This window comes from Uloborus diversus, chromosome 1, assembly GCF_026930045.1.
Source record: "Uloborus diversus isolate 005 chromosome 1, Udiv.v.3.1, whole genome shotgun sequence".
In the NCBI taxonomy this organism is placed as follows: Eukaryota; Metazoa; Arthropoda; class Arachnida; order Araneae; family Uloboridae; genus Uloborus; species Uloborus diversus.
Window position 1 is genome coordinate 22459559 of NC_072731.1, and position 12193 is coordinate 22471751.

The following is a 12193-nucleotide window of genomic DNA, read 5'->3' on the forward strand; positions in this document are numbered from 1 at the left end:
CTATAATCACCTGTGAAGAACTAAAATTAGAATTAGTACAAAGATATATACCATAATTGGCTCAAAGCTATTCTGGCAGCATTTGTAACGGTGCGTTTGGGATCTGCGTAGCCTTTGCAATATTGCCGGGTTAGCTTAGTCCCTTCAAATCCTTATTCGCAGTTGCATTTTTTTACAACTACAATTCTAATTCTACAATACTAATTTTCTTTAAAACGATTAAATTTTGATCATTATTTCAGCTGTAGGATAACATCAGTGTAACAGATGGTAAATAAAAAAATAAATATTGTTTTCATTGTCTTATTTGTTAATAGATCTTTTTAAAATTATTTTTAGTTCTATCTGCACAAATAGAATCGTTCAGTTTTCATGTAATCACATTTGACACGATACAACGAAATGTCTGATCGTCTGCGTTATGTCGTGATTCACCTGTGCAATTATTAATGTTGTCTTGAATCTATCTTTGCCTTCATATGTAGCACTTAGTTCCAAGGTCTAGACAACTTGATACTGCTTAAACATTCTGTGTTTGATCACTGTCATAGAATCTTCCACTTGATTCATAAATAAATTATCTTCACAGTGTTATCACCTGTTTTGTTAATTTCTTGCATTTTTGGCATCTATCTTTAGAATGTGATTCAAGCGCAGTCCTTCTGTAAATATGAGTCAAGGGTACTTTTGCTCTTTTAATTCTATGCTTTGATGTGACATGGGAAAGACTCGGAACAAGGTTCGTTTTCTGTAAATTATTAGTATCTGGTCGATGTTTTACTCTGCTAGTGCAAGGTTGTGTAGGTTAAGACATGTTGTTCATTACGTTATTCGAAAAACTTGTATTCCCTTTTGTCGTCTGTCCTGGTACGGGCTTTTCTCTATCATCGAATGAATTAAAAACGTTCGGTCTGGGAGATCATTACTGCAAAAAGAGAATGACAGTTAGTTTTAAAACCGTTTATAAGATTTTCGATAGTTTTGTAAGAGCGTGTGTATAAACATCCCTTTTAGTGCTGGTCGTTGCGTGATTTTTTTTTTTTTTTTTTGCGTTTATCACCCTTCTTTGGATACATTTACGTTTTCTGCCTGAAAAATTTTAGCGAAAGCTTCTGCACTGTAAACTCAGCATAAAATGTTTTAGATCTTACCCTACACACAGAAATAAATTAATAAAAATAATAAGTACGAATGCATATGAAAGGGAATGAGAAGGAAAATTCCATTGGCAATGAAACCAGAACACTCGAGCTTGTAACTTCATATACTACGGTTTTTGATGCTAATGCAGTCGCTAAACATAAGCTCTGCACAAAGCCAAAGAAAAAATTATTGCTGCCAGAATTGAATTACCGCAGAGAAAATACAACAACAACAACAATAACAAGACTGAGGACAAAGCATTTTAAGGACATGCAGATCCTGCCCAACGGTTTCAGGACATATGAGAAACGCAGACACTTTCCCGGCATTCCACTGGACTCCAAACACCTTTTTACGTAGCTGTCCTATCAATGTTTGTGCCCTCTTCAATATAAGCAGTGACTGCAACATGGACACTTAGTACTCAGATAGAGCAATTGAATATCCAAGGGCTGTGATTCATGCGTTCGGCAATATTTAATTTTTCTTGTTTTTTTAACTCACCTTGCACTTTGCCATACACGACAACAAGTACGAAAACTTGAAATTTATCTGACGTATTTTCTGATTCGGTTATTAATAGAGGGAAAAAGGGGCACATGTGAACGTTTTTTTTTTTTTTTTTTCATTTCTTAATTTCTCAGAAAATATTTTTGATTTCTCACAGATAAAAGTCCCCATGATTGAATGGTATTTTCTTTGTGCCAAGGACTTTTTTCAGATTTTTTTAAAAAATATTTCTATACTTTACGGAATTTTTAAAAAATGTCTTCAATTGTCGGCTTCAATTGTTGCTTGACTTTGACACTTTAAAAATTAAAAAACAGTATAAAGACGTAGGAACTCAAGAAGATCGAACTACCACAAACCTATTGTACACTACTATGAAAACTACCTCAACTTACAAAGATGCAGAAAACCAGGTAGGAATTGAAGAAGATAATATTTTCAACCTTCAGAATACTAATCATGTTATTTTCCCTACGCATTCCTCTGATGGATTAGACTTTCAAAATGAAATTTACGAAGTAGTCGACACTTCTCCAACACAGAGTGAGCTTGATACACCTCTAAAAGCTCATCTTCAAAATGACAACACTAAATTTTCTCCTGTTCATTCACTTAATAGTTTTTCTAAAACGTTTACAGAATTAAAACCTACCGATAATCAAACGGCTTCTCCTTTATATAAACATTCGTATGCTGATGTAATGAAGAAAAATCCAAAATTATATACCGTCTTAGTCTACCCTCTTCGTGAAAATACTTCTTCCTTCGATTTAAAATTACTTTTGAAAAAAGAATACAATCCAGCAAGCGACAACATACGTATTCACAAGTTACGTGTTATTAGGAATGGAGGTCTGGCTATAGATCTTTACAATAAAATAGACAAAGAAAATCTACAAAAAGCCCTCTTAACAATACCTAACATACAGCTTAATACGAGAATTAAAACTACAACTACAATAAACCCAAAGATTTTAATTCAAGGATTACCTAAAGAAACAACAACTGAACACATAAACCACATTATTTTTGAAAATACAGGAAAAAATTTAAACTTCAAAATTAATTTCAATTACAAAACAAGAAACGGTCGACAGAATTTCGTAATAGAGTGCGAACCTTTCACATTTAACATACTCATGAAACGCAAATTTTTACAAAATGAATGGGAAACTTACAAATTGAGAGAATATATTAATGTAAAAAGGTGTTATTTTTGCCAAGCATTTGGACACTTGTCTAGCAAATGCCAAAGTAATTTGCAAAAATGCACTTTCTGTTCTGGAAATCACCCTCAACATGAATGCAAAAGCAATTTCACGAAATGCGCAAATTGCGTTAAATCTCTTCCAAGCTCTTCGCCTTTATATTTGATTGATCACCCTGCTTCTGACTCATCTTGTCCATATTATCTTTCTGTTCTTCAAAAGTTGAAATCGAATATCAATTATGACGAATAATACTGTGTTTTCTATTAACTTTCCTTCCTCTCTTCATCATTTGTCTCATCCGAATTTGTTTACTTCATCTACAATTTTTCCTTCTTCTAATATTCAGTTCTCAAAGTATTCTTTTAACTCTTTGAATTGTATTCAAATAAATTTAGGCAAAAGAAGCATCGCTACTAGTTCTTTAAAACTTTTATCTACTCAAATGTTACCGAAGTTTTTCCTTATTCAAGAACCATATTTAAAAAACGATCAAATACCAGAACAACCTAGTAATTGGAAAATTTTTTATTCTTTAAGTAAAAAAGCTGCTGTTATAAGTACTGACTCAAATATAATAGTTTCTCAAATAGACCAAAAAGAAAACCATATAGCAATATCAGCTGATTTCAAGGAAGATTCAATTGTTATTATTTCAGTTTATATAACACCAACAGAAGATGTTAGAATCCCTCTACGTAATCTCGAAAGTCTTTTGAGAAATATTTCAAATAAAAATATTATAATTATGGGTGATTTCAATAGTAGAAGTAAATCTTGGGGATATGCTGGTGAAGATCCAAGAGGAAGAAGAGTAATAAATTTTTACCAAGCAAATGACTTGCAATTAATAAATAGTTCATATGACTCACCAACTTTTGAACATGAAAATGGAAATGGCTGGCCTGACTTAACATTTATTAAAGGAAATTTAATTCAAAATGATAATTACCAGTGGAATGTTATAGATGATGTAGATTCCCTAAGTGACCATAAATTTATTTCACTTAAATTTCAAAAAGAGCTTTCGACTTATGCAATTAAACGCTATAAAATCACATCTAAAGGAATTAAAAACTTTGAAAAAGAAATTTCAGAAAAATTAACACCATTCATTAATTCTTGCCAGAATATTTTAACACCATTTGAACTTAATAAATTCTCAAATAATTTTATTACTACTATTCAGAATTGTTGCAACAATTCGTTTAAAATTAAAGATATTTCAAACAAATTTGAAGTAAAATGGTGGAATAATGATCTACAAAAAGAAAAAACAAATCTTAATAGATTAAAAAGAAAATTGAAGAAGCAGCCAACACCAGAAGAAAATGTTAGAGTCAAAATTGAATACAAAAAAGCCAGAGCCCAATATTTCCGAAACATCAAAAAACAAAAGACAGAAAGTTGGCGCAATTTTTGCAAGCAAGCATCTGATCCATTTGGTAAAGCTTATAAATCCTGTTTTGAAAAAATTAAGCGTCCAACTACTTTGCCAATTTTTAATGACGGAGCTACGCAAAAAGAAAATTTGGAATTCATTTTAAATGAACTTTATCCAATACCGCAAAGAAATCCGTTATCTAACTGCCAGATCTCAACAACTACATATTCATCTTTCAATGATCTTTCAAATGTTGAACCAGAAATTTCAATTGAAGAAATTAAAAATTCTTTGAATTCTTGTAATAGTAAAAAAGCCCCCGGATTAGATTCAATAGATTACGCAATAGTTAAACTAATCTTTGAAAAACTACCACAACTACTACATTGCTTTTATAACAAATGCCTCAAGCTTTCTTATTTTCCAGATGTTTTTAAAATTGGAAAATTGATTTTATTTCTCAAACAAGGTAAAGATATTAAAAATGTTTTTTCATATCGTCCTATAACACTTTTACCAACATTAGGAAAACTTTTAGAAAGAATAGTTGTTAAAAGAGTTCAATTTTATTACCAAAATTTTTCTCCAAAAAATCAATTTGGTTTCAAAGAAGGATATTCAACAGAGGATGCTTTACAAAATATTTGGGAAAATCTTCTTGATTATAATATAACAGGTCATAAATTAATAATTTCCTTAGACATTCAAAGAGCTTTTGATAGCATTCCACATCCACAACTCCATAACAAAATTTCTCAATTACAGTGTCCTAATATTTTGAAAAAATTCCTTCACAGTCTGCTTGAAAACAGAAAATTAATAATGGATTCTAATAATGAATTTGTAATTCATAATCAAATGATAGGCGTCCCACAAGGATCTTGCAGCGGTCCGTTTTTGTGGTCATTAATAGCAGAAGATATTCTACACACTTCAATGCCAAGAGGAGTTTTTATTCAAGCATTCGCAGATGACTTTGTGATTGGCGTTGTTAAAGAAACAATAAAGAGCATGGGAGATGAAGCAAACTCAGCTTTAATACAATTCAAAAAATGGGCAGATTATTATAATTTGAAAGTCTCAACAGATAAATCAAGTTTATTACTTTTTAGAAGAAAAACTAAGAATCAAAATATTAAATATGGGACTGAAAAAAATTAAAAGAGTAAGGACTTTAAAGTATCTAGGAATCATTCTTGATGAAAACCTTTCATTCTTACCACATATACAACACCTAAAGACCAAATCAACCAATTATTTACAACATTTAAGACGCCTGGCAGGAAAATATTGGGGCTACAATATTCGTTTCAGAGCTCGCTTATATGATTCTGTTTTTCTCAGAATAATAGCTTATGCATCTCCAATTTGGGCAAGCAATCCAACTACAAGATTGAATTTAAATCTTTTGAAGTTACAACGTCCTTTGTTATTACATTTAACAGGAGCTTATGCAACAACAGCAAATAGTTCTTTACAAATAATCACCGGTATACCTCCTTTAGATATTCAAATTTCCTACGAAGCAAAAATGGGAACATGACTCAGACTTAATAAGGACGTTGTCACATGTTTTGGAATTCTTCGAGCGTCTTCCTTTGAAAAGAAAATCAAAACAATTTTATTTCATCCCAGTGTTTCCTTAACATCTTCATTACAAATAAACTCACCAAATTTGGAAAATTCAAGCACTAATATTTCTTCCTTCCGTTACTTCACAGATGGCTCGAAAACAAAACAAGCTACTACGGCAGCTTTCCTTATTTTAAATAACACAACTCCAACTGACGAAACCACATTTCTTCTAAATGTCTCCAACTCTATTTTTCAAGCAGAAGCGTTAGCAATAAAAGAAGCAATAGATCATGCTGTAACCCACAATAACTTACCATCAATTATGTACAGTGACAGTCAATCAGTCATTAAATCAATTGGTAATCTAAACCCAACAAACTCTTTAATAGCTGAAATCCAACAACAACTAATAAATCATGATAATATCAAAATTTCTTGGATTAAAGGTCATTCAACCTCTGCTGGAAACAATAGAGCCGATTTTCTCGCAAACCAAACAGCAAATGGACTCTTAGTACCAACAAAACAGCATCCTTTGCCATTTCTAAGAAGTTTTGCAAAGCATAAATTATTACAAGATCTACTGACTGATTGGCAAGAACGATGGGAACAAGACATAACAGGAAGACTAATCTACAAAATCCGTCCGAAAGTTAAACTTACTCCTTTGAATTTAAATAGACATGAAATTTTTTTCTTTACTGGCCATGGCCCTTTCCCTTCATACTTGAAAAGATTCCATATTAGAAATAGTGACCTCTGCAGATGCAAATCAATTGGAAATCCTCAACATTACATACAACATTGCATTCACACTTCTTCATTCCATCTTCGTTCTTCTGGCAATTGGACTCAAGACTTAAAAAACTATTATTCGTTTCCTGCAGCAAAAAAGAAAATTACAGATCTTATTACATTTCTAATTGACCACGAACATTTTCTCTTTGGATATTTTTTTTTTTTTAATATATAGGCATTAAGCATTTTAATTATTTTTTTAAAATTATTATTTTTATTATTTATTTATTGATTTATTATTATTATTATTATTTTTTTTAATTCATTTAATTATTTTTTTTAAAATATTTTTATTTTATTTATTTATTTATTTATTTTTATTTATTTTTTTTTTGCTTTCATCTATTTTTATTTATTTATTTATTTTTATTTATCTTAATGTAAATTTATATATATTCTTTCTTATTGAACAAAATTATTTTCTTCTGTATATATCAAAATTTATTGTTTATCAGTGTGGAGTATTGTTAAATTTTCTCGTACGTCATCCCATAATTTGTGAAATTTAACATTGTTGAATGTGTACAAAAGGATGACGTATTTAATAATAAAAAAAAAAAAGTGCTTGAGGAGTAGTGACTGTAGCCGGATTCGGACGGATTTCAGGGCAAACAACTCGGAGTCGGAAGTCGAAGGTTTAAAATTTCAAGAGTCGGAGTTGGAGATTTTTCCTCAAAGTCCGCAACTCTGCCAGTGCTTGAGGAGTAGTAATTGGAGCCGGAGTCAGACTGATTTTAGGGCAAACGACTCGGAGTCGGGAGTCGAAGGTTTAAATTTCCAAGAGTCGAAGTCGGAGATTTTTCCTCAAAGTCCGCAACTCTGCCAGTGCTTGAGGAGTAGGAATTGGAGTCGGAGTCGAACTGATTTTGAGGAAAAGGATTCGGCTTCGAATGCTCTAAAACTTCAGCAGTCCAAGTCAGAGCAGAAGTCGATCGTTTTTCCACCCTCTCTGCAGCCTGGTGAGAACACTGCTATGTACGTAGATTGTTATGTCGAACAGAGAGCAAATAGCATTGGAGCTACGAAACTATTTGCAGCAGCGCACATGTAGACGCTTGGGCGCAACTAATAAATATAATGCATCAACATGAATATAGGGCACAAGATGAGATGTATGTATAAATTGTTTGTTTTGTCCAGGTCTCAGTTTCAGGCCTCGCTCCAACAAACTTTCACAGTGAACATACAATAAGTAAGATTCTGATAAGAGTAAACTTGTCCTTGACAATGTTTACTTATTTTTGAAAAGTTAACTGAAAAATGGAAACGTTATTTCAACGAATTTAAAATGGTACACCTGTGCGATGCCAGTACGATGATGTAACTTCAGAATGATATACATTTGAAAAATACTAACGATTTGTTTCACTTTTTCGTCTTTTCAAAGTTTTTTTTTTTTTTTTTTTGACATATTTGGTGCTTAATGGCGTTAAACAATGTAACCAATAATGGTCTAACTTTAAAATCTCCTAATTTTATAAGAAACATTTGAAAACTTTGAATTATCTTAATACACTATTAGTTAGGATTAATAAAACCAAACAGTAGTAATAAAAAGTCATTTAGCAGTAAGTTACCGTCACTAATCAAGGGCTAAGGCAGAACTACGAACTTTAATAACAAAATTGCTGTCTTTGGAATGGAATTGGAAAATCGTGCATGTAATAACAAGTCATTTTTCTTTTCCTTTCTTTTTCTTTTCTGAGGGGGGGGGGAGATATGCCATGGGTAAGCGATATATAAGCGATATGTGGATTAACCCATTAAACGCCGCTATATGAACCACATTGAAAATACTTAGGTTTTCATGTGTTTTGATATTCAATACACATCTCTAATCATATGTAGTTGAAATTTCGCAAAAATATTTATTAGGTTAGGAGATATGGTATGGTCCCAAAATGGGAGACTTGGCGTTTGATAGGGACAACATACATATCCCTGCCACTAGGTTGATACTTGAAAAAATTCTGGCTAAATCCAATTAGAAAGCCCTAAAATCGTTTTTATGTTATTAATATGGCTAGGTATTGGTACTTTATGTACATATTTAACATATTCAAGCTTTAAAATGTAGAACTTTTAAGTTTTCATGACACCCAAAGCTATACATTTTGGGCCCCCTTGCAACAAAAGCTGTGGAGGCCAGCCCCAGAGGCTAGCAGTGTATATTTGCAACATTAATAAGTATTAGTATGCTAGTTATTTTTAATTTCTTGAGCCGTTGGGGCCCTTATGAACGTCTCCCCCCCCCCCTCCCTCTGCCCGTACATCACTCCGTGTCTGGATTTCATTCTTATTGCATTCCTTCTTCTTATACATTTTTGTACAAAACGAAACTTTTCCCACACATTTTACTACCTTTTAGCAAAAAGTCTTAGGATTTTCATATACAAAAAGAGAAGACGTAGCTTTTTTCTATTAACCATGTAGGGGGGTCGAGCAATGGTAAATGACAATGACATGAAATGTCATTTACCATTACACACTACCACACTATATAAAATGTATCTTATAAAATGGAACTAAGATATTTTTGGGCTCCCTGATGGTGTAATTGTGTTATTATAGACAAGGGTTTTTTTGCAGTCAGCCATTTGGGTTACTTCACAACATGTTTGATGACATGATTTATTCATCATAATAATGTTTTTAGAGATAAATGTCTAGTATGCTTCGCACTGAGGAATTATCAACGGTTATAGTTTCTCCGATTTCATCCAACAAATTACGATACATGGTAAAAATATAAGCTAAAATATATTATTTTTATAGTGTTTGAAGCTCGTAGCAAAGTCAAAAATTCTTACTACATTTTTGATTTCAAAAAAAAAAAAAAAAAGGTGAAGAAATTTCTCTTTTGAAATTCAATCTCCCTAATTGAAGGGGGAGTGCCCTCAAGGGGGAGGGGAGCATGGAGCTAACTTAGCTACAAAATATTTTTATGGAGGGGGGAGGAATAGTTTTAAAGGGAATTTGAACTCCTTTTACGGAAATATCTTTCGTGATCTGTAGAAATTCAGAGAGATGCGTCATCCTCCTTAGGGAGGATTGGCACCCCTGTTTTTTCTGAACTTTCTTCTAAACGAATGGAATGTTACTTGTTTTGATAAAAGCACTTGCTCTTGACCTTGAACAACAAAAGAGTGTTTACAATGAGAAACTACAAAGGGGGCTGTGGCTTCAACAGGAAAGAGGGGAGAGTTCATTCATGCAAAATGGGTGAAGACGATTTCTACTGGGCATGACTTGTTCTGCTAATCAGAACACGCCAAGTCTCCCATTTTGGGACTTCAGTAAATAAAGTCCTCTAAAACTACTTTAAATTATTTTTCTTGGCCCCTGTTTGTTGTGATTTGAAAAATGGTCTATTGAGCTTCATATTCCATGTTCCTAATTTCCTGCATTTGCATTTATTATTTTTAGGGAATTTTTTACCCGTGTAATGCAAAAACAAGAAATTTTCGTAAAATTTAAAAAATTTTCAAAAACGAATTTACATTCCAAACCTTTTTGAAAAAATTACGAGTAAAGTTTGGTTCTCTATCATTCATTTTAAAAAATTTCAAAATGATATCTCAATTACTTGATGAAGAAAAAAATCTTAATTGAAGGTTCCCAAAATGGGAGACTTGGCGCTTAATGGGTTAATTTGATGAAAGCAAAGAAAAACAGGAAAGATGTAGAAGTTTAAATATCACATTTCCAAAAACAATAAACATATCAATGAAAATTGTAATGAGCAATAAATAATATCTTTCTCCATTAATTCTGCTAATTTACATTGTAATCCTCAATCAGCTCTTCCCACAATAAATGTCTTACGAGTATTCAAAGCATTTTGTGAATAAGAAGGACATTGCTGTGTTTTAAGTCATGAGGAACACTGCTGTATGTATTATTTCGGCATTCATTTGAGAAAGGCTATTAATAACCGACGAATGACATTTAATAACTGAAATCCAACAAGCCATCTCGCGTTTGAATGGCTGACATCTTATTTAGCGGCAGAGCTTAGGCACTAATCCGTATTTAAAACTCATTAATCAAGAGTTGTGTAATATCACTCATCAAATTGCTCGCTCGAGCGAGTGTAAGCTTTCAGTTTGTTCTAAATACCACGAGCGAGAATTATGTGCTCAAAGTTACTGAAGGAATCGATTGTGTACCAGAACTTGCCTTATTTAAACCAACAAAAGTAGAATTTTTGTGTAAGTGTTTTGCTAAAGTTATATTGTTTTTAACACAATCGCTTTATAATATGATTGAATAGGACATTGCGTTTTCATAGTTATAGAAAAGATCGATTGTGTACCATAATTTTCATATAAGGGATGAAAAAGTAGTCCCCCATTTTTTTAAACGAAATTTGGCAAAAGTACAATGTTCGTTAAAATAAAGTGGATAAAATGATGTTGTATTTAACACAGTCGCATTAAAATCTGACTGAATACGACTTTATGTGCTTAAAGTTACTGAAGTTATCGATTGTGTACCCGAATTTGCATTATTTAAGGCTTAAAAGGGTGCGCCTTTTTTTTCCAGAAATTACTGGCAAAAGTAAAATTTTTGATTCAGCTAAAAGTGGTTTTAGTTTCTAGTAAATTCTTTTTAAAAAACTGACCGAGTACGACTTAACTTGGTTGGGGGTTTGAGTATAAATAAGACCCACTATAAAATTTCTAGTCTTGTAAAAAAATTTAATTTTTTTTTTTCCTTTTCTTGTTTTACAGAAATAATGGGATGGTATGAATACTAATTTTGTTAAATATTTTATTCTGAAAATTCTGCAAAAATAGCACAAAAAGAAAAACCATTTTTTGACGGGAAGTAGTGTTTTGTTACAGAACATTTAAGCATATTTGAACAATCTTCTAACTTGTTTTTATCATATACACTGGTGGACAATTGCTATGGACGGATTCCAGTGGGCTATGTAGCGAGTAAAAAAGTAAGTGTAATTCGATGCCAAGTGAAATAAACTAATGCCAGAACTCTAGAACATTGCAATGACGATAATTTTTTGTGCTCTAAAATCCAGGCTTTGAAAAGTGTTCAAAGCATGAGACGGTCATTTGTGAGTACTTAAAAGTGAATAAATGTAATTACCGCCACCAGGCGTTCCGGCGTAAGATGTCAATATGGGACATGGCTACCATGCAATCTTCCACACGTCATATGATGCTTTACACAACATTATTCGGCAGCTGTTTGGGTAATTTATCAATTTATCACATTCTTCTGTCAGTCACGGATAAGGGTGTCCGTGCTTATTGGACTGCGTTGTCGACCAGCGAGACTGCTCCTCAAAGCATCCCAAACATTTCACAAATCTACCTGGAAAATAAAAAAAAAATGTGTCAAGTGACGTATGTTCAACAATCAGACTTCAATTAGAAAAAAAATACAAAATTTCACTTCTGAATTTTGACGACAGCAATTAAAAACCTCTATTAAAATTTGTACATTGGTCCCTAAAATTTCCCATTCGAATAAGAAAACTTCGCAAATAAAATTACACTACCGTAAAAATTCTTATGAAAACGGCGAGATAAATCTAAAAATAAGATTAGAC

The 12193-nt window shown here is 32.3% G+C and overlaps 1 long non-coding RNA gene across 1 annotated transcript in view; it reads left to right on the forward strand.

Annotated features, from left to right (window-relative positions):
- The first annotated feature begins 634 nt into the window (after positions 1-634).
- The window catches only part of LOC129234485 (uncharacterized), a 91135-nt gene continuing 79576 nt past the window's right edge, over positions 635-12193 (forward strand). The window contains exon 1 of the long non-coding RNA XR_008581545.1: positions 635-739. This is a non-coding gene — a long non-coding RNA (uncharacterized LOC129234485). The remainder of the gene's footprint in view (positions 740-12193) is intronic.